The sequence below is a fragment of the Panthera pardus genome, unplaced genomic scaffold (assembly GCF_024362965.1).
Source record: "Panthera pardus isolate Hobbes unplaced genomic scaffold, ASM2436296v1 HiC_scaffold_12, whole genome shotgun sequence".
In the NCBI taxonomy this organism is placed as follows: domain Eukaryota; kingdom Metazoa; phylum Chordata; class Mammalia; order Carnivora; family Felidae; genus Panthera; species Panthera pardus.
In genome coordinates this window covers 103,162,549-103,183,844 of record NW_026526677.1, presented here as the reverse complement: position 1 = coordinate 103,183,844, position 21,296 = coordinate 103,162,549, and the positions used below count along the sequence as shown (strand labels likewise).

The window sequence follows — 21,296 nt, the reverse complement described above, 5'->3', positions numbered from 1 at the left end:
ATTTGTCAGCAGCTGGGTGGGTGGAAGAAGAAGTTAAACGTTGCTGGTGGAAATGAGGTGGGGGTATTACCTGTGGTTTCAGTATTTGGTGCTTCCTAGCCCAGGGAATTGGGAGGTGACCACATAGTGGCTGTTATGAAGACCTAATAGGAGGTGGAATTCAAGGTGGGAGGGTAAGGATCATGAACACTTAGCAATGCTCTGCTCTGTTAACCCCCAGGAAGATGCTGGAAGAGTCCTCACAGTCTTGTTACCATTCTGTGCTCATGGTCTGTCAGTGAAGCTGAGAGCGAGCTCTCTCCCTGCCAGAGGATCCTGCAGTGGAGGCCAAGACATCAGCACCACGGTCAGCACCCACTGGTCTGGTCTTTGGAAGACAGAGGAAAGCCAAGGCTTGAGTTTAACTATCTCCTTTGGGAACTCTTAGCAGCCATCCCCTGGCACATTCACCCAAGAGAGCAGGACCATGAAAGAGGCAGAGTCAGGAGCCTGCTCTTCAATGTTACTTTTCATATCCTGGTCCCCTGTCCCAAACACCAGGGTTTAAGACATGCTCAGGAGCACTCTATCACTCCATCACTCCATCCATCTAACAAGCGTTCAGAGGAAAGGAATGCCAGAACCCACCCAGAGTGACCTTAGTGTCACAATGTTTTGCCTGAGGCTTTCTCTGGTTCTCCCTTTCTCATTCCAGCCTTATCCTTCTCCCCGTCTTGGGCTTCCTGTCACTCAGAGGAAGGCATGCTGGAAATGCACTAAATGCTGCCAGTCTAAAGGGAAAGGACCCCAAAGGAATCTTTGATCTATGATTGGGCTGGCCAATCATAAGGGCTTCAGTAGGGAACATGTGAAGTTACACCTTTTCACGACCCCACACTGCAGTTCTAATTTGTAGACCACCCTGCGAAGCTGTATGGAGGGTAGCCCTTGAGCCCTTGGGAGCTTCAAGAATGAGATATCCTAGAGACTGAGGAAGGGGACTCATCTCTTTTAGCTTCCTTCAGCTTCTTCATACCCTGTGCTCCCCAGCATGCGAAGTGAACTCATTAAATATTGTCTAACCAGCTGCTGGCTCCTAAGGTGAACTAGAATGAGATTTCACCTGCTTCTTCCATTCCAGACATATGGGCTTTTGCTATTAAATAGGGATTTTATATTTACCTTTGTTTTGTTGATGGGTGGATATCAGGGTCCCCCAGCAAAAATCAAGAGGCTGTGGGGCTGGGGATTGGCCCCATTCACAGTTGTTGCCTCATGCTGAGCAGAGATTGGGCTACAGGTGGTCGTTGTCCACCCCAACTCTTTCAGGACGGTTCTGGAAGCTCATACTTTGGAGCCTGGTCTTGGGACCAAAAGCTGCCCCACCCCACCAGGATTTGCTGGGGCTGGTCAGGCTACTGGCGGAGTCTCATGCCTCCGGCCAGAGAGAGAGAAAGGGGGACAGTCTGGCACTGTCAGTGCACCACTGGTCAGTAAGTGGGTGGCTATTGACAAAGTGTCCAACCAGAAAGCTAGCAAGACACTAATCAACCTATTGATTCCTCATCTCCCCCCCCCACCCTTCACCCACAATCAATGGGGCAACAGAGCCCAGCATTGAGGCAGCCAATTAACCACCTTGAGAAAGAGCCGCCACGTGTAACATCTTCTGCTCCACTAGCCACAGCCAATCAGCTCATCGATCCGGCATCCAAACTGTGCCACCCAGGGACAGGAAACTGAGGCTCAGGGCCAGAGAACACCCAGTGTACTGCCTCTCATCGATCAGTACTGATCTTGATCTTCTCCCAAGGAGACCTTTGCCCTGTGCGGGATATGAGAACGCTCAGAATTTCCTTCCCACCTGTTATGTCTCCCAGAACCTGCTCCCTTCCTTCCTCCTGCCACTTCAGCTCATTTCCTCATCAGACATCCAGAGAGAGAGAACCAGAAACCACCTGTGTCCTTGTAAGTGTTTGTGAGAAGCCTGCCGGTTCTCTGTCTTCTCCCTGCTCCTCTCCTGCAGCCTCCCCTCGTCACCTACAACACTTCAGTCCTCACCTTCCCTTCCCACCCACGCTGCTTTCCAAACCTATCATGTCTATGCAAAAGATCCCACTGCAGGTCTTGAGTGCCCGGCATGAACCCTTCCAACCCCCTGTGGATTCACGGCCCATACTGCTCAAGTTGTGGGGCCCACTGCCACCATCCCATCTAGGAGGCTGCCTTTCTATCTGGTCAGCCGCAGCCTGGGCTCCGTGACCTCAGGGTTCCCGACAGGAGTGGACCTTCCCTGGCCTCCAGGATAGTCCAGGGAGAGGAGCTAAACTCAGAGCCAGGATATGGGAGATTTCCCCAAGAGAACAGGAGAGAGAAAAAGTTGCCCAGGGTGGGGTGGGGGGAGGTGCAGCGGGGGAGGGAGAGCATGTGGAGAGGTGGGGTTCAGCAATCACTAGCCAGATTCTCCTCCCTCCCCCACCTCCCCCCAGCCTCTGAATCAATACATTTTGAATCTAATCTAATAACAGAGATTTAACGAGGGGATAATGCTCGTGGAGCGGCCAGGCGCTTTGTCTCTTCTTTCATGCGGCAGCTGGGGCCCATTATCCGGGGACAATGCCCCATGCTAATCACTCCTCCTCTTCTCCGAGTGTTTGGGGAGGGGTGGTGGGCAAAGAGGGCAGCTCCTCCCTGATTGGAGGGGAGTGGAGGGGCGGAAGAGGGGGGAAGAAGTCGAGAACCGGCCGGATGGGCCCCTCACAATTGTCTTGACCTGATACGAACTCATTGGCCCTCTCCCCCAGTGCACACGCCGTTCACCCGTTCACGTCCACGCTGACCGCTCAGGGTCGGGGAGCCCTAACAGTGCGCACAAACAGCAGATAATTACCTATCAGCTGCAAGTCCCCGTGGCTGGGAGTTGGGTGGTTTTTTTTTTTTTTTTTTTTCTTTTCTTTTCTCTAACTTGGTCCTCTATAATTTAAGCTCCCCCATTAATGCTTGTGATTGGCCAGCCCTGACTGTCATGGTTAGAGAATTAAACCCTGCTTTTAGAGACCAAGAATACCCCTCTCTGAAACACAGCCACATCTTCTGTCTCTTCTCTCTGGGACCTTGCAAAGGTGCTTGGCCTGCAGGAAGAGGTGTGGAGGTTAGACTATAGCAGGAACTTCTGGACAGTCATATTGACATGAATTAGATTGAGAGTCTGAAAGGGAAGGAATGGAATCTTATTTTTGAGAAGACTTGGAAGAAAGAGAGCTCTGTATCTACGTTGGGAAGGGACAGACCAGGGAGGAAGATCTGCCTCAGTCTCCACCGCCAGAGCCCAAGTTGGATGGAACCTAGAACTGGGGCATCTGCAGTGGCCACCCCCATTTCCTTATACAACACAGTTATTGGGGGCACCTTGGGTGCTGGTGGCTACCCCAGATTTGCATCTTGGCCCCATCACATGCCAGCTGTGAAACCTTGGACAAGTACTTAACTCCTCTGTGCCTCAATATTCTCATCTGCAAAGTGGGGCGTCATATCAGTACCTGGCTCATTGGGCACGTGTCTCCCAATATGGGGTAAAAGCCCAGGGAAGCATGAGGCTGGAGTCGAGAGGTGTCTCGGGGCGTATCAGCCCTTCCTCAGTGTGCTCACATCACATTCGGAATGGGTGAGAACGTCCTCCGGGAGAGTAGAGGCCTTTATCCTTCTCATCCCCATTTCAGAGACAGGAAGGCTAAGCAAGCTGGTCACTCATCATAAGGCCAACGGGGGCTCAACTTCCCGTTCCCACCGGGTTGGATTCAGACCTCTGTGCCCCATCCCTTTGTGTCCCCCTTTCTCCCAGTACTCCCCCTTGTCTCACCCTGCACATTCTCAGCTCCTTTGCACAGAATTCCTGCCTAAAACAGCTTGGAGCCCCTGCGCTGGGAAGGTGTGTGCATACTGGCACAACATGGGTGGCCTACCCCGATCCTGGCTGGGTTTCTCCTATTCCGTTCCACTTCCAGTGTCCCTGTCTGCAAAGAGAATGAAACTTTTGGCAGAGGGCCACACCATGAGGATGACACTTGGGACTCTGGAAGCCTAGGGAGTCCCTTCCATGTATCTGGGAGGACCCCCGACACACACACCATCTTTCCCACCCTCAACCCCAAGACTTAGAAAGATCTAGCCTAAGGCATGAAATAAGATGTCAATCTTTGTCCCAGAAGAGCCACAACCCTGTCTTTCTGAAGTCTGTCCACAAGGTGGCAGCAAAGTCCAAACGTTCTACAGAGAGGCCGGAAACCTTTGATCATCCCCGTGGCTTCTTCCCCAGGAGCCTCTGAAGCCCTCTTCCTTCAGGGCCAGAGTGTTTCATGCCCTGTTTTGATACTCTGGGTAGAGGCTGTCCCTCTGACCCCTTCCCCTGTCACACAGCTGTGTCCATGCTGATCCCTGGGCAACTGGCCCTCTTCTGTGCTCAGAGCTGGACTCCACACAAAGCCACACATCTAGCTGCTCTTTTGGTTTCTGCTTCTGCGATGCAGGTACCGATGCCTGATGGTGCCGAAGCTGCTGTACCCAAACCTGTACACATACAGGCCCACGGAGGACTCTCAGCCTTTTTCTGCTGCCCGTGTCTCCAGGGCGCCAACCCCAGGCCGTCCTGGGCTGGCTGAGATGGTTCTCAGTGATCCCAGGAAAATAAGGTGGGAGAAAGGTACTGGGCAGAGCAGGAGCTGGTAGGGGTCAGTAGTCAGACAGGGGCGGTGGGACATAGAGATAGCTGTCCAAGAGCTCTGGGATCAGTGTTGAAGAGGTGCAGTTGGTCCCAAACACGGTGAGCGAAAGGACTGTTTTCCCAGCACAGAGCCTGTATCTTTGCTGCTGTCACATGCTAGCTGGGGACAGTTGTCGCCTGCTGCTGCTGCTGTAACAAATTACGAATCTAAAAACACAAGTTTATTATCTTGTAGTTCTGAAGGTCAGAAGTCCAAAATGGACCAGCAGGGATGTGTTCTTTCCAGGATGTCTAGCGGAGGATCTGCATCTTTGTCTTTTTCTGATTCTAGAGGCCACCTCTAGTCCTTGGCCTGTGGCCCCTTCCCCGTCTTCAAAGCCAGGACTGGAACAGCGTCAGATCTCTCTGCTTTGTTGCATCTCCTCTGATGCTTCTGCTTCCTTCTCGTACAAACACTTTGGTGGTTACGGTGGGTCTGCCTGGATAATCCAGAATAATGTCCCCATCTCAAGATCCTGAACTGTACCGCATAGGCAAAGTTCCTTCTACCCCGTAGTATGGCCTGATCACAGGTTCTGGGGATTAGGAAGAGGACATCTTTGGGGGAAGGGCACCGTTCTACAACTCTGTGAAATCCTGTGCAAAGTGCTTAACTTCTCTGTGTCTCAGTTTCTTCATCTGTAAAATCCATTCTCTAGCAGGACCTGCCGTACAGGATTGTTACAGGGAATAAAAGAACCAAAACTGGGGTGCCTGGGTGGCTCAGTGGGTTAAGGGCCTGACTCTTGATTTCAGCTCAGGTCATGGTTTCATGGTTCATGAGATCAAGCCCCGATTTGGGCTTTGCACTGACAGCAGGGAGCCTGCTTGGGATTCTCTCTATCCTTCTCTCTCTGACTCTCCCCTGCTCTTCTGCATGCTCTCTCTCTCTCTCAAAATAAGTAAATAAACTTTAAAAAAAAAAAAAAAAGGAACCAACACAAGTAAAGGGTTGAGAACAAAGTAAATGCTTGGTAAATTTTAACTACAGTTTTATTATTGCTCTTACTCCCAATTCTAGAAGCTTCCTGCCCGGACACCTGATCAGCAAAATGAGGTGTGGTCCATCTCAGACCCATTTAATTAATACTATATATGAAATACACTTTCTATTAGGCAACATTCATTTGTGCAATAGTTTATGGTGATGCATCCTGCATTAGTATCACTTAGCAGAAGAGAATATGTAAGCAGAACCCAGGCAGCAATGAGTCCCAGACCCCAGACTGGCAGGCGATACAGGATCGGGTTGAGGCAGGTTCTCTCTCTCCTCTCCTCCCCCTCCCCCAAATCTGTTTATCTTCCCAGTGGGCAGAGGCACTTGACAATGATAAGGGCTTCTCCAGGTAAGAGGTGTTCAGCACCGGATGGGGTCTGGAATCCCTTCCCTTCTCCTGACCCACCTTCTCTGCCTGAGAAAGTACACAGAGGCAGGGGAATGGACAGCATGGCCTCTGGAGGACCTTCCCAGCTGAAGGTCCAGGAAATTCTGCCTTTCCATCTAGGTGACACTTAATCATGGCTTAGGCTTCAGTTCTTCACTGTGTCCTCTTCTTCTGGCTGACATATCCAACTCCATGGCCCCTTTCACCCAAGGACTCACTTTTCTGGTTCTCACTAATGAAACTCAAATCTGTCTGCCATATGGGTTTGTCCTCGGGCTTCAAATTCCCACCAAGGGCTCACGCCTCCAGAGTCTTGTGAAGGTGAGGGCTGTTTCTCCCACTATGTTAGCCTCAGCCAGCACACGCTCTTCCCACACCCCCGCCAATTTCTTTACAATAATTGTGGTGCACTCATTTCTCGCTGAGTGATTTGCTTTAGCATTTATCCCGGCTCCCAGCCTGTAAGTCCCCGAAGGCAGGTGTTTCTGGTGCTAGTCACCGCTCACATAGTGCCTGAACGCACCCCGTGCTTTGCATTTGGTAAGCGAATCAGTGAATGCATCGCAGTTGGGGAAAGAGACACCTGCTTGCAGAGGGAGACCTTACCTAAAATTTCAATTCTATGCTGCCCTTCAGCCCTCACTGTGGCTACCGGTTTGGGGTGGGGGGCGGGGGCAGGGAGTCCCGTGCTAGAGAAAGACCTGGGCAGCTGCAAGGGTCCTGGGGAACGTGAGGGCAGTCGCCTTGCGGAGGCTGGGTGGCCATTGAAGCTCCTTTGCCACTTGCTCGGCGAATCTTCTCCGAGACCCTTAAGAGAACGAATCCCTTTCTGCCAGGACCTCACACTGAGCCACTGTAGCTGGTCTGGGGCTGTGTCTGCTGAAACGGTGAATGCCCTCCCCCAGCAGGGACTGGCTGCTTCTTACTCAGGTCCACACCTCCAGGGCCAGATGCATGCCTGGCCCAGGGTGGAGGCTCAGGCTTTGTGGAATGAAGGAAGGTGGTAGCGTGGATTCCATTTGAGTCTGTGTCTACTAGGATGACCATAGGATTTTTCATCTAGACCAGAGTATCTTTGCTCCGGAAACGGAGGCAGAATTAATAACAGCACACGGACAGCCTACTCTAGAGTGGGGTTGTCTGGGGCAAACGGGATGTATGGGCACCCTGCGTCTTCAGGGTCTTCCCGGCCCCTTCCATGGCGGAGACCCTGCCGGAGCTGGCCAGCTGGGAGTGCTTCCACTCCCACGAATTCTAGGGACAAGAGGTCTTGGGCTGGGGGAGGGGGAGAGAGGCCTCAGCACTGCCCTTTGTCCACTCTGGGATCATGGTTTTCCTCCTGAGGTTTGCCTCAGAGGTCAGAAGGATTTCCTGTGGGGTCACATTCCTCAGCAGAGCTATGGGGCGGGGGTGGGGGGTCCTGGGCTGGCCTCTGCCCTCCCACCTCTAAGAAGAAGGATGGGCTGATGCTGGAGCAGGAAGCCATGCGAGGCAGGCCCAGGCAGGCAGAAAGGGGCTCTGAGCGCCCCACCCCCACCATCCAGAGGGCTTGGTTCTGTGAACCCCCTTGACCCCCTTCACCCCCAGAGCAGGAGAGGCTGCCTTGTGCTCGCGTGTGGGGTGGTGGGATGCAGTGAGGAGGGGGACTGCTGACAGAGGGGACGTGCCCCGTGGGGTTGAGCATCGGCTAAACGCAGCTGGCTTGACAAGGAATCCTCAGATAAACCATTGCCTTAAAGGTCTGCTTTTCATTAATAATCTGTTTTTATGGAGGAGGAAACCCATCCGCCCCCCCCCCCACCCCACTTCAGAGTAGAGAGAAAGAAAGTACAATTGTGTTGCTAAAGGGGGAAATGGATTTGGATCTCCCCCTAGCTTTCTGACAGCTTCTTGGGGGTTGCCCAGAGTTTGGGAGTGGAACAGAACTCCCCCTGAGGCCTGGCCATATCTGTGCAGTAAAGGGCAAGATATCAGGGAGATGGTGGGAAATGGGGGTGGGTAAGAGGTTCAACCCTGAAGGTCTACTGTGGTGTCTTCTGGGATTTGGGGTCGGCCTCACCATCCCCAACATGCCTCTGGGCACCAGTTTTACAGGGCTGCTCTGTCAAGCTGCACAGGTTGTGCACTGTACAACCCTAGGGGCACCATTTACACGGACCCCAATGTGAACAGAGCCCCTGGAGTTGTGCCGCTCAGGAAGCTCTGTCAGGAGCCTTTACACATGCTTGTCCCTCTGCGTAGAATGTCATTCTGGCAAGATCTGGCTTAGATCTCAGCTCCCCTCAGAGTTCTTAGTGCCTCCTTCCTGCGTACCCACCACCCCCACACATGCCTCTGTTCTACATTTACTGCACGGAATTGCAGCGATCTGCCTCAGTGTCTGTCTTCTCCACTCTTCCTCCCTGCCGCCTTCCTAACACAGTGCCTGGGCTGTCGAAGCACCGGGTGAGTAATGTGGCCTGAGCCCTGGAGCTGGCGGGACTGGGGAGATCACTGAGCACTCTTTCATGGCCAGGAAGATGCTGCAAAGTGACTTGTCCACAGTCACTCAGGGGCGTGAACGAGAACGTGATGGACGGGCCGGGGCAGAGAGCTCCCCCTCAGTCCTGGAGATGGGGCAGGCTTCTAGGAACGAAACAGTGCTCTCTGTTCTGAAAACACCTGGGAACTGGGCCCAGACCCTCTTTCTGGTAGGTCACCCTCACCTGTCCTCTTCCCCTCCCCCCCCACCCCCGCTCTCCAATGGTGGGAATTTTAAAGGCTAGTTTGACTCTCTCTGCTGTAATAAGAAACTAGCAATTAACTATTATAAGCCTGTTTTACAATCGTGTGGAACCCCTTTTATCCACTTTGCTTTAAATGGTTGTATCTTTTATCCCTAGTTTTCAGGAATATAAAACTTAACAGCGTTTGCTGCAAACCTTCATACTTTGCCTTACAGTTTATTGCTCCCTCTGCAGATATATCTTTCACATAAATAAGACTTTCATCCGTACAGTACTGGGCTTGGGCCACCACGGGTCTCCATGCTTTCATCAGTGGGGCTCACCTTGGACACAAGGTGATTCACACGGAGCCACTGGCCTGCCACTGGTCCCTTGTCCTCTGATCGGGGCTGGAGCAGCAGCCCTGCCATGAAGGAGGTCGTGAACCCCAGGGAGAGGGAGACATGATGGGGAATCCCAGAGGGGTGTGCCCCCCCCCCATGCTGCGCCTGTTCTGAGGTTTGTGTCTCCACAGACACCATCCAAGAGTGTTCTGGCTTCTCTAGTCCTTGGGTAGGGCAAGGGAATACCCAGGGAGTATATACCCAGGGTATACCCAGTGAGAATACCCAGGGAGAAGCAGCAGTGAGCTTTGCCGGAGCTCACCGATGGCATGCCTGCAGCAGAGCATAAACCAAGTTCACGGGCAGCCACTGCCCTGGACTTCCCGAGGCATCAGCCTGAGGGCCTCTCTGGGCAGGGGCTCCATCTGGAACAGCCGTGGCGGCCAGGAGGACCACACAGGCAACTCTATCCCCAGGTGAATTCCCCACGTTTGCACTGATTTTCTGGTTTTCGGCGTGGAGTGTTTCTATCACACGCACACATGGATGGCACCTCATATGGTGGCCTGGAGAGCCCCACTCCCGGACCCCCAAGTGCAGTGAGTAATCAGTCAAGGGCTCCAGCTGCCACACTGACGTCCAGGGCTGCCCTTGTGTCCAGGCCACGCCGCTGGGGGGCTGCTCCTGGCCATGGCCAGGGACTGAGTGGGGCAGGGGACTGAGAGACCAGGGCTTCCCTCAGGGCCAGCTGGCTGGAGGACTCCTCAACAGCCCCGTCAAATCTTTCTTACGCTGCATGGCAGTCTGGGAAGATTCCTCTCTTTTCACGCACTCTCGCAGAGCGCGGTCTGACAGCAACCCCGGCCTCAGCCTGCCCTGCTCACTCACCATTTTCCCCCGCAGACATTTCCCCTAATAAAATCCTGTGCATTTAATCCCATATTGGCATCTGATTCTCAGAGGACCTGGATTTGCACGCCTCTCGGCCGCAAAAGGAGAGACAGCTGTCCACATGGGTGTTGCTGGCAGAGAGTTGTTTATGTAGACAGCTGCTGGGAAGACAGAACATACTTATATGCAATGCTAGAAACAAATGCATATGTATTTCTAGGTAGAGATGTGTAGGTGGGTATAAGTGGATAGATATAAATGTGCCTTGAAAAAAAACTTTCTTGGGGCGCCTGGTGGCTCAGTCAGTTAAGTGGCCGACTTTGGCTCAGGTCATGATCTCACAGTCCGTGAGTTCGAGCCCCGCGTGGGGCTCTGTGCTGACAGCTCAGAGCCTGGAGCCTGTTTAGGATTCTGTGTCTCCCTCTCTCTCTGACCCTCCCCTGTTCATGTTCTGTCTCTCTCTGTCTCAAAAATAAGTAAACGTTAAAAAAATTTTTTTAATAAAAATAAAAAAGACTTTCTTGGGGCACCTGGTGTCTCAGGTAGTTAAGCGGCCAACTTGGGCTCAGGTCATGATCTCATGGTTCGTGAGTTTGAGCCCCATGTTGGGCTCTATGCTGACAGCTCAGAGCCTGGAGCCTGCTTCCGATTCTGTGTCTCCCTCTCTCTCTCTGCCTCTCCCCCGCTGGCACTCTGTTTCTTTCTCTCCTCTCAAAAATAAATAAACATTAAACAAATTTTAAAAAGATTTTCTTATATTAGGGCAATTTTAGATTCACAGCAAAATTAAGTGTAAGGTACAGAGATTTCCCATATACCCCCTACCCCACCCCCACACATAGCCTCCTTCATTAGCAACACCCCCCACCATTGTCATAATCGACGAACCTATACTGACACATCATAATAAGCCAGAGCTCCTAGATTTCATTAGGGTTCACTCGTGGAGTTGTGCATTCTGTGGGTTTGGACAGATGTACGATGATGTGCACTTGTCATTACAGGGTTCTCCAGAATAGTTTCACTGCCCTAAAAATCCCCTGTGCTCCACCCATCCCTCCCGCACCCCCAACTCCTAGAAATCACTGATCTTTCTAATGTCTCCATAGTTTTGTCTTTTCCAGGATGTCACATGGAGTCATATAGTATAAATACACTTTTTAAATTGTACTCATGCTACACTTAAGAGCCAACTGCTAGTTAGCTGGTGATGTTAATGTGTGGAGAGGGTGATGGATGTGTAGCCATAACAATATTATCTTGCATACATACACATTTTAATTACTTTATTTTTTACAAGTTTTTTTTAATGTTTATTTTATTTTCTAGAGAGACAGACAGACAGAGCACGAGCAGGGGAGGGGCAGAGAGAAAGAGAGAGGGGGACACAGAGTCTGAAGCAGGCTCCAGGCTCTGAGCTGTCAGCACAGAGCCCAACACGGGGCTCGAACTCCAGAATGGTGAGATCGTGACTTGAGCCAAAGTTGGGTGCTTAACTGACTGAGCCACCCAGGTGCCCCACATTTTTATTGACACGCATGATCTCAGTTAATTCTCAATTCTACAAGAGAGGTAATTATTTAAAAAAAAATTTTAATGTTTATTTATCTTTGACACAGAGAGAGAGACAGAGCATGAGTGGGGGAGAGACAGAGAGCGAAGGAGACACAGAATCTGAAGCAGGCTCCAGGCTCTGAGCTGTCTGCACAGAGCCTGACGCAGGGCTCAAACTCACAGACCTCGAGATCAAGACCTGAGCCGAAGTCAGACGCTCAACTGACTGAGCCACCCAGGTGTCCCAAGAGAGGTAATTATTATCTCTATTTTCACAGATGTGAAACTGGAGGCCAGGAGAGCTATTCCAGCAGCCACTGGTGGGATCTGGACTTGTCTGTCGATAACTCCGCATGTCTGTGAAGCGAGATGATAGGCGTGCATAGAGGAGGAGGCGGGACTGGATGGGTAAGTAGACATCACTGAACATATGTGGAGACAGATGTGTGCTCTGGCAAACGGATGGAGATGTGCAAACCTTTCCCCCACAACCAAGACCTCTTGTCTGTAACTCAGGACTCAGGCTGGGTTTAAACTGGAGCTCAGAACAGAGTTCTTCCTCTGTAAACTTAACCTCACTGCTCAGCAGTAAGTCAAACCCCACTCCTGGTTGCCAGGAAAGCCCATCCCTACTCTAGAAATTAGTCCTAGCACTTGGCATGGGCAGCAGATAGTGAGACGTATAGAATTTTGTATTTTGTTTAACTGTCCCCGTGGCTCGTTTTCAGAACAGAGCTGCTCTTCTGTTTTAGTAAAGACCTCCTACTTGTCAAAGCCAATGATCCTATTTCACCACTTGCCGTGACCACTTTCTCCCTGAATCTCTTCTCCATGCCTCCCTGGATACACTCTGTTCTGCTGTCTGGACACAGTCCTTCTCAATTTCTTCCAGGTTGTTCTTTGGCTGCTCCACAGCAGACACTACCAGTTGACTACCCAACAGCGGTCTCCCCTAGTGTTCTAGTTTTCTCCTAGACACTGATGGAACCCTCAGTTTGTCTGGTATCCTCCTTCCTCTTGAGCGGCACTGTGTTTTCTAGGAGTTGAGCCCAACCGTCACAGATGAGTCTTGATTAATCTAATCCACTGCTTCTCAAAGGATGATCCCAGGACTAGCAGCATCGGCCTCGCCTGGGAACGCATCAAAAATTCATCCAAAATTCAAATTGTCAGACTTGACTCCAGACCCACTGAACTGGAAGTCCCTGGGTTAGGGCCCAGCCCATCTGCATTTGAACAAGCCCTTTCCTTATAAGGACACCAGTCATACTGGATTAGGGCCCACCTTACTCCGATATGACCTTATCATAACTTGATTTCATCCGCAAAGACTCTATGGGGACATCAGTTTACGTTCTGGGGGCCTGGGAGTTAGGATTTCAACATATCTTGGGGGGAGGCACAATTCAATTTATAATAATGTTTTCAAAATTTATTTTATTTTAATGCACTTATATAAAAAATGCAAAAAGCCAAGAACATCTTGTAAGAAGAATAACAGAATTGGAAGATTTACATGTACTGGTTATCAAGACTTTGTACATAATTACAGTAATCAAGACAGGTTGAAATAGGGCAAGCACAAATATACCGAGGGAACCAAATAGAAAGTCCAGAAATAAAGTCAAGCTTATATAGATACTTCGTTTATGGCAAGGTTACACTCCACCACAATGGTAAAAGGATGGCCCTTTTGACATGATGGGTGTCTGTACTTCACATCTATCACAATCATCCATTCGAGATAGATTGTAGACCTCAAAATGAAAGGTAATCAGTAAAACTTTTAAAGGAAAACATAGAGTGTCTTTACGATCCTGTAGTCAGTGATTTTGTAAGCTGGACGCGGAAAGCATTAACTGTTGTGGAAGTCTGTTACTCTGGTGGACCCCAACGAACGCACCTGACTGTATTCATACCTCTGTGTGGTCTCTTCCCCCGGAACGGGGCTGGGCTTGAGAGTTTACTTGATCAACAGAATGTGACAGAAATGATGTGATGCCAGGTTCCAGCTACAGGAAGTGCTGTCATCCAGAATTCAGCTAAGGATTCAGGACTCCAGAGGGAACTCTTTTTTTTTTTTTTTAAATGTTTATTTATTTCTTTTGAGAGAGTGTGTGTGTGTAAGAGGGGGAGAGGGGGACAGAGAGAGGGAGAGATCATCTCAAGCCGGCTCGATATGGGGCTCGATCTCATGGACCGCGAGATCATGACCTGAGCCAAAATCAAGAGTTGGGTGCTTAACAGACTGAGCCACCCAGGCACCCCTCCAGAGGGAACACTTACCACGTTTGTCTGGGATTCCTCATGGTAATGGTAGCATTCCAGCCGACCTCACATCCCTACTTACTTAGGAAGCTCTAAAGACCATGCCTCCTGGGTGATTCATCATTGGTGCACCACCCCCCAAATCTCTGGTCAGTCTCCACTAAGCTGACCCATTTCCCAGAGCCCCCAAACCCTTTCGTCTCTCCTCCGGGGCTTCCAATCTATAAGCCGCTCACTCCCTTCTATCTCCACATCTGTCCTCTGAGGACACAGTCCCCCCTTACAGTCCTCTTACGTAGTTCTGGGGTGAGGCCCCCAAACTGCATGTATGACAAGTTCCCACTGATGCTGACACTGCTGGCCAGGGAATCACACCTGGAAAACCACCGCCATTGTCCTTATTAAATCGCTGTTCCGCGCACATCCTCAGCTCTCTGCCGGCTCCCTCGCTGCTACAAAGCCAGCAAAGCCTCCACCCAATGTGGGCCCAACTACCCACATTCCCTGCTCCTGTGGCTGAGTCGCTGAACATTCTTGGAGAAAATCACACTGATGGGATTTACTATAAATCCATGGCCTCAAGACACGATGGGCACTCGATGCCCCTCTGGCAAACCTATATTTCTCTTTTAACTTTGATTTCTTGCTCTCCAAATAATTATTTTATTACTTCCTGTTTTTTTTTTTCTATTTTTCCCCCTCTCTTTTTTTCAAACCTCCCACACATCTTCCACGCTGCTTCTTGTTCAGACCTCATTCTTTCATTCATTGAGAAGATGGGAGCCATCAGAAAGGGACCCCTTCATCTCACCAGCACCAAGGCCATAGATTAACTGGGCCTGTACCCCGGTTCTCACAGGTTAAAGGGCAGGGAGAACGGGATGCTTTTAAAGGCCACCCCATCTCGTGCTGAGTTCCGCCCTCATCCCTTTCTCAAGGGCTTTGCTTCTGAAGTTACTTCTTGGCATAGCCAAAGCAACCATGTCTACTGGAACATTCTCAGGAACAAACGTATCCAGTGCCTCCTATCATTAAGAAGACACAAAAACAGGGGCGCCTGGGTGGCTCAGTCGGTTAAGCGGTCGACTTCAGCTCAGGTCATGATCTCATGATCTGTGAGTTCAAGCCCCGCGTCAGGCTCTGTGCTGACAGCTCAGAGCCTGGAGCCTGCTTCAGGTTCTGTGTCCCCCTCTCTCTCTCTGCCCCTCCCCTGCTCATGCTCTGTCTCTCTCTGTCTCAGAAATAAATAAACATTAAAAAACATTAAAAAGAAAAGAAGACACAGAAAGAAACTTTCCTTGAAACTGCTCCAAAAAGAAACCTCTCAAATAGTTTTCGTATCTCCTTTTCTTACTTCCTTACTTTCAATTCTCTCTTTAACTCAGCTGGCCTCAACAGCCATCACTCCCGTGAATCTTGTCGAATTTACCAATAGCCGTATACAAATGGCCAATATGCACGTGCAGTAGTCATCCGGGAAATGCAAATTGAAACCACAATGAGATACTATGTCATACTCTCTAGGATGGCTGAAATAAAAAAGACAGACAAGAACAAGTGAAGGTGAGGCTGTGATGAAATCAGAACCCTCAACGTGGTGCTGAGGATATAAAGTGGTGCAGCCACTTTGGAAAACAGTTTGGCATTGTCTCAAAATGTGAAACACAGTGATCATACGACCAAGCAATTCCACTCTAGGTGTGGACCCAGGAGGAATGAAAATGTATGTCCAAAGAAAAACTTAACATCCAGATGGTCATAGCAACATTGTTCATAAGAGCTTTCAGAAAGTAGACACAACCCATGAGATTCAAACTGACGCATGAGAATGAAAAGGTAGCATATCGAGGGGTGCCTGGGTGGCTCAGGTGGTTAAGCGTCAGACTCTTGATTTCAGCTCAGGTCATGATCTCATGGTCGGTCATGATATCACAGTCGTGAGACTGAGTCTCACACTGGGCTCTGTGCTGACAGCCTGGAGCACACTTGGCATTCTCCCTCTTCCTCTCTCTGTCTCTCTCAAAACTAATAAGTAAACTTTTTAAAAAATTGTAAAGGTAGCCTATCCAGACAATGGCCTATTATTCAGTCGTAAAAAAGGAATGAAGTCCTGATACATGCTGCGACATAGTTGGAACTTAGAGACATTATACTCAGCCCTAGGGGCCACATACAAAAGGCTACAGACTGCATGGTTCTGTTTACAGGAAATGTCCAGAATCGGCAGATCTATAGAGAAAAGAAGTACCTTAGTGGCTGTCTGGAGCTGGGATTGGCTAGGGAGAAAGGAGAAAGAGGAGTGACTGCTGTTGGTGCTTTGCTGACTCCCCCTCTCCCACCCAGGCTCCAAAGGCGGGGGCGCCCAAGGCAACCCTCTTGCCATCTCTGTTGATACTTTATTACCCTGAGGGTTTATCCAGTCCTATCCCAAGACTTTAAATACCATCTTCTATGCCGGTGACTCCACATAAATTGGGACCTCTCTCTCTCCCTTAGTCTCAGATTTCCCCGTCTAACTGCTTATTCAATGTCTCTCTTTAGTGATCTTGAAGTTAGGTCAGACTTGATATGTTGATATGTGAGCTTTCTCTCCTCAGTCACTGCAGCCCCCCACCAAACCTATTTCTCCCCTGGTTTTCCTGGCCCAGTTAATGGCTCACACGATTGCCCAAGCCAACCTTGATTTATGGATTTTCCTCCTACCCTATACCTGATCACTCATCATGTCCTGTATTTTCCTTGCAAAATGCATCCCAAACCCACCCACTCTTTTTCATGTTTTTGCCACTAAGCACAAGCCACCACCGTCTTCCATCTGCAACAGCCTCCTAACGGTTCTCTGTTTCTACTTGCAATATTCCTTTTCCAATAAAGACGCTTCATTGATGTCCCATGATACGCTAAGCCCTCACCTGCCTCAGGGCGTTTGAATGTGCTGTCCCTCTGCCTGAAGAGCTTTCCTTCAACTTTCAATGGAGATGGTCCATTTTCTACCTTTCTCTCTCAGCTCTTATCACCTCCTCAGAGAAGCCTTCCCTGCATACCTATCTACGTTCTTCCCTCATCTCAATCACTCTCTAACACATCATGCAGTCTTTTGCTTTGTTCCACTTCCCATAATCTATAATTACCCTCCGTATTTTATTTCCGCTGGCTAATTAATGTGATAAAAATTTATTGTGTCTCCTCTGTACCAGGCACTGTGTTAGATGCTAGGGATAAAATCATAATCAAATAGACAAGGTCCCTGGTCCAAGGAAGAATCTATTCAGTGGAAGATACAGATATTAATCAAATGATCATACAAATAAAAATATAATGACAAACTCTGGCAAGTTCTTGAATGAAAAGCTGTTAGAGAATAAATATCTAACATTTACTGCATGCTTATCAAGTTCTCTTTTTTTTTTTTCCAGTAGGCTCCATGGCCAATGTGGAGCCCAGTGTGGGGCTCAAACTCACAACCTTGAGATCAAGACCTGAGCTGAGATCGAGAGTCAGAGGCTTAACCAAAGGAGCCACCCAGGCACCCCCACACTTATCATGTTCTAGATACAGAACTAAGTTACAGCCGGTCAAGGTAGGGACTCGTTTCAGCCCAGTTTGCTGGTGAGAACACCGAGCCTGAGTGCAAATAAGAAACTCAAAGTCACGGAACTCACTGGTGGCTGAGCCGAGGTTCGACTCAGGTGCGTTTGACTTGAGAGCCAGGGTTCTGCACCAACACACCCCTGTTCCACCCTGCTATCGCCTTTCTTGTTTTCCCTCCTGCCTTCATAACCACTTGGTTTCCCATCTCCCTACATTCTGGTGCTTCTCCTATTTCTATTCTCAGGTGTCTCGGCCCCTGGTGTCCCAGCTGGGCTGGACCTGAAATTTATACATTCCTCACAGAGGCAAATTTTGGACAACAATGCAGCCCTACTTACATGAATGACAACCTGGCAATTCTCCTCCTGACATCCCAAAGCAATTCTCACAGCGGCCCTGAGGTTCCTTGAACGAGAACCACTGTGGCATTTCCCGTGATGAGGTAAGGCTGGGCAGCCCAGCATCCTCAGCAGGTGGGGGCATCGACGTATGTGGTGGTTGCCCAGCATGGAGCATTATGCATCCATTAGAAGCAACAGAATTGTTGGGCACCTGGGTGGCTCAGTCAGTTAAGCATCTGACTTCAGCTCAGGTCATGATCTCACAGCTTGTGGGTTTGAGCCCCGCATCGGGCTCTGGGCTAACAGCTTGGAGCCTGGAGCCTGCTTCAGATTCTGTGTCTCCCTCTCTCTCTGCCCCTCCCCTGCTTGTGCTCTGTCTCTGTCTCTCTCACAAATATGAAAAATAAAACTTAAAAAAATTTTTTTAAAGAAATAAAATCTTTAAAATAAAAACACACACAAACTAAACAATATAGAATAGTCGCTTAGAGGGTCACAGGAATGGACATAAAGTCCAGGCAGGGTGACCACGTGCCCTGGTTTACATCTGTGGTCCCAGCACAGTAATTATTAACATGCTTCTCTCTCTTCTTACAAGGGTTCTTGCTTGTATGATAAAACATTTGGTCACTCTAGGTATGGAAATAAGAGGACTAAATAATAAGAACAAGACCTAGCACAGATCTTGCAGAGGTAACACAAAACGAGGACTATGGTTCACTCAACACTACACCTGAGATCTGAAAATAAAACAACAAACAACCACAACAAAAGTTAGCAAACCAAAACACAAAATCCAGACCAAAAACATTTCATAACTACTCCAAGATGCGAACAATACTCACATCTTCATGGTCTGTTTACACGCACTCACGCACTTGGCCCGAGGGTCATTTGTGTTTGGCACTCTAAGTATCCACATTTGGTGGGGCGCCTGGGTGGCTCAGTCGGTTAAGCGTCCGACTTCAGCTCAGGTCACGATCTCGTGGTCTGTGAGTTCGAGCCCCACGTCGGGCTCTGGGCTGATGGCTCGGAGCCTGGAGCCTGCTTCCGATTCTGTGTCTCCCTCTCTCTCTGACCCTCCCCCGTTCATGCTCTGTCTCTCTCTGTCTCAAAAATAAATAAACGTTAAAAAAAAAAAAAAAAAAAAAAGTATCCACATTTGGGTTCCAGGCACATAAAGGCACATCAGGTGCACCAGGAGGGGCGGACTAGGAGACTGGGGGGTAGCTGGCAGAGGTCAGATTATCAGAACTTCCGGGCCCCTGGCAGAGAATTCACCACAGAGAGACAACTGGTTTGATAAGTTTCCTCTGCCGAGAGTGAGTGGTACTCAAGGCGGAGTGGGGGTGGTGCAGTGATCTAGGTGTCCCTGGAGGTCCTGCAGCACAGCTGGTCTGGAGAAGCCCTCAGGATTTAGTGGATGGCAGGTATGCACCCTGGAAACAGTGCTCTGAGCTGGGGTTGCTAAGGGATCTCACTGTAAACGGCTGTAGGGTTTATGATGGCCTCGTAGCTGGGGGGAGGGACTGCACACCTCTGACCTCCCCACAGGTGAGCTCATGCGCATGGGCTGTTACCTGCTGCTTCTGCTCACCTGGGCAGAGCTCCGCTCGGCTGTTGATGGCAGTGAGAGGGTCGGGCACAGTGCACCTCTGGCTTGGCACAACCTCAGTTCTGCAAAGATAGCATCCACGAATAATGACTCAGGTTGATTCATGAATGCTGGTAAGACTTTAAAAAATTTTTTTTAAGTTTATTTCTTTTTGAGAGAGAGAGACAGAGCATGAGCGGGAGAGGAACAAAGAGAGAGGGAAACACAGAATCGGAAGCAGGCTCCAGGCTCTGAGCTGTCAGCACAGAGCCCGACGCAGGGCTTGAACTCACTAACTGTGAGATCCTGATCATGATCTGAGTTGAAGTCGGACGCTTAACTGATTCAGCCACCCAGGCGCCTCTATTGGTAAGACTTTTAAGATGCTGGGAGCTCTTTTTTTTTTTTTTTTTTTAATGTTTTAAAATTTATTTTTGAAGGAGAGAGAGAGACAGAGCATGAGTGGGGGAGGAGCAGAGACAGAGTGAGACACAGAATTTGAAGCAGGCTCCAGGCTCTATGATGTCAGCACAGAGCCCGACGTGAACCCGCACAGAGTTCGACGTGAACCCCCACAGAGCCCGAACTCACGAACCGCGAGACCACGACCTGAGCCGAAGTCGGACGCTCAACCGACTGACCCACCCAGGTACCCCAAGATGCTGGGAGCTCTTTAAGAAAACTTGGCAAGGATCTGTAGGTGGAGCTTTGAGCTAGGGAAATTGATATTTAACTGCAATGTGATAACATTTGTCCCCATGAACTGATGAAACTAAGGGACAGCCAGATGACACGCCCGCAGTGAAAAAGAACCGTCTCCCACTTCATCTCCCGCAACCCAAACCTAGGGGTTATCATAGACTCTCTCTCCCTCATCTTCCCAAACTAATAGGTCACCAAACCCTGTTCAAGCTTTTGATAGTTTGCTCGTCTGGAACTTCCACTGCATCACTCCGGCCACTCTTCTTGTTCAAGCCACTGTCATTTCTCCCTTGTGTGATGGTTGATCTTATGTGTCAACTTGACTGAGCCACAGTGATGCCCAGATAGTTGGTCAAGCATTATCCTGAGCTGCCTGTAAGGATGTTTCAGGATGAGATTAACATTTGAATTGTAGGGACGCCTGGGTGGTTCAGTCTGTTAAGCATCCATGTCTTGATTTTGGTTCAGGTCATGATCCCACGGTTTGTGGGTTTGAGCCCCACTTGGGTCTCTGCGCTGACAGCATGGAGCCTGTTTGGGATTCTCTCTCTCCCTCGCTCTCTCTGCCACTTCCTCTCTCTCTCTCTCTCAAAAATATATAAATAAACTTAAAAAAATATTTGAATTGTAGACTGAGTAAAGCAGATTGCCTCCTGCATGTGGGTGGGCCTCATTCAATCAGTTGAAGGCTTGAAGAGACCAAAATGCTGACTTTTTTGCTAGTAAGGGGGTTCTCCTCCTGCCTGATTATTTCAGCTGGGACATAGTTTTTTTCTGGCCTTTGGATTCAAATGGAAACATCAGCTCTTGCTGGGTCTTGAGCCTGCTGGCTTTCCAACTAGAACTATACCTTGATTTTCTGGGGTCTCTAGCTGGGCAACTGCAGATCTTGGGAATTCTCAGCCTCCAGAATCCCACAAGCCAATTCTTTATAGTAAATCTCTTTATAGAGAGAGAGTTTACATAGCGAGAGTGTTCTCTGGAGAATCCTGATTAATGCACGTGATTACCGCAGTAACCTCCTGAATGTTCTCACTGTGTTACTAAGCCACCTTGACCTTCCACACTGGTTTCAGGGTGGTCTCCCCAAAACATAATCTGCATATTCCTTTTACCTATTTAGCTTTCTCCAATGACCTCCCATCGCTTTCAGGATAAAATTAAAACTCTCTAGCGCTTGTAC

The 21,296-nt window shown here is 49.5% G+C and overlaps 1 long non-coding RNA gene across 1 annotated transcript; it reads left to right on the top strand.

Moving 5' to 3' along the window:
• Positions 1–9: 9 nt before the first annotated feature.
• On the top strand, positions 10–1,066 carry LOC128776218 (uncharacterized). The gene is made up of 2 exons (XR_008421303.1): positions 10–57; positions 221–1,066. It is a non-coding gene; the product is annotated as an uncharacterized LOC128776218 (long non-coding RNA).
• The last annotated feature ends 20,230 nt before the right edge of the window (positions 1,067–21,296 follow it).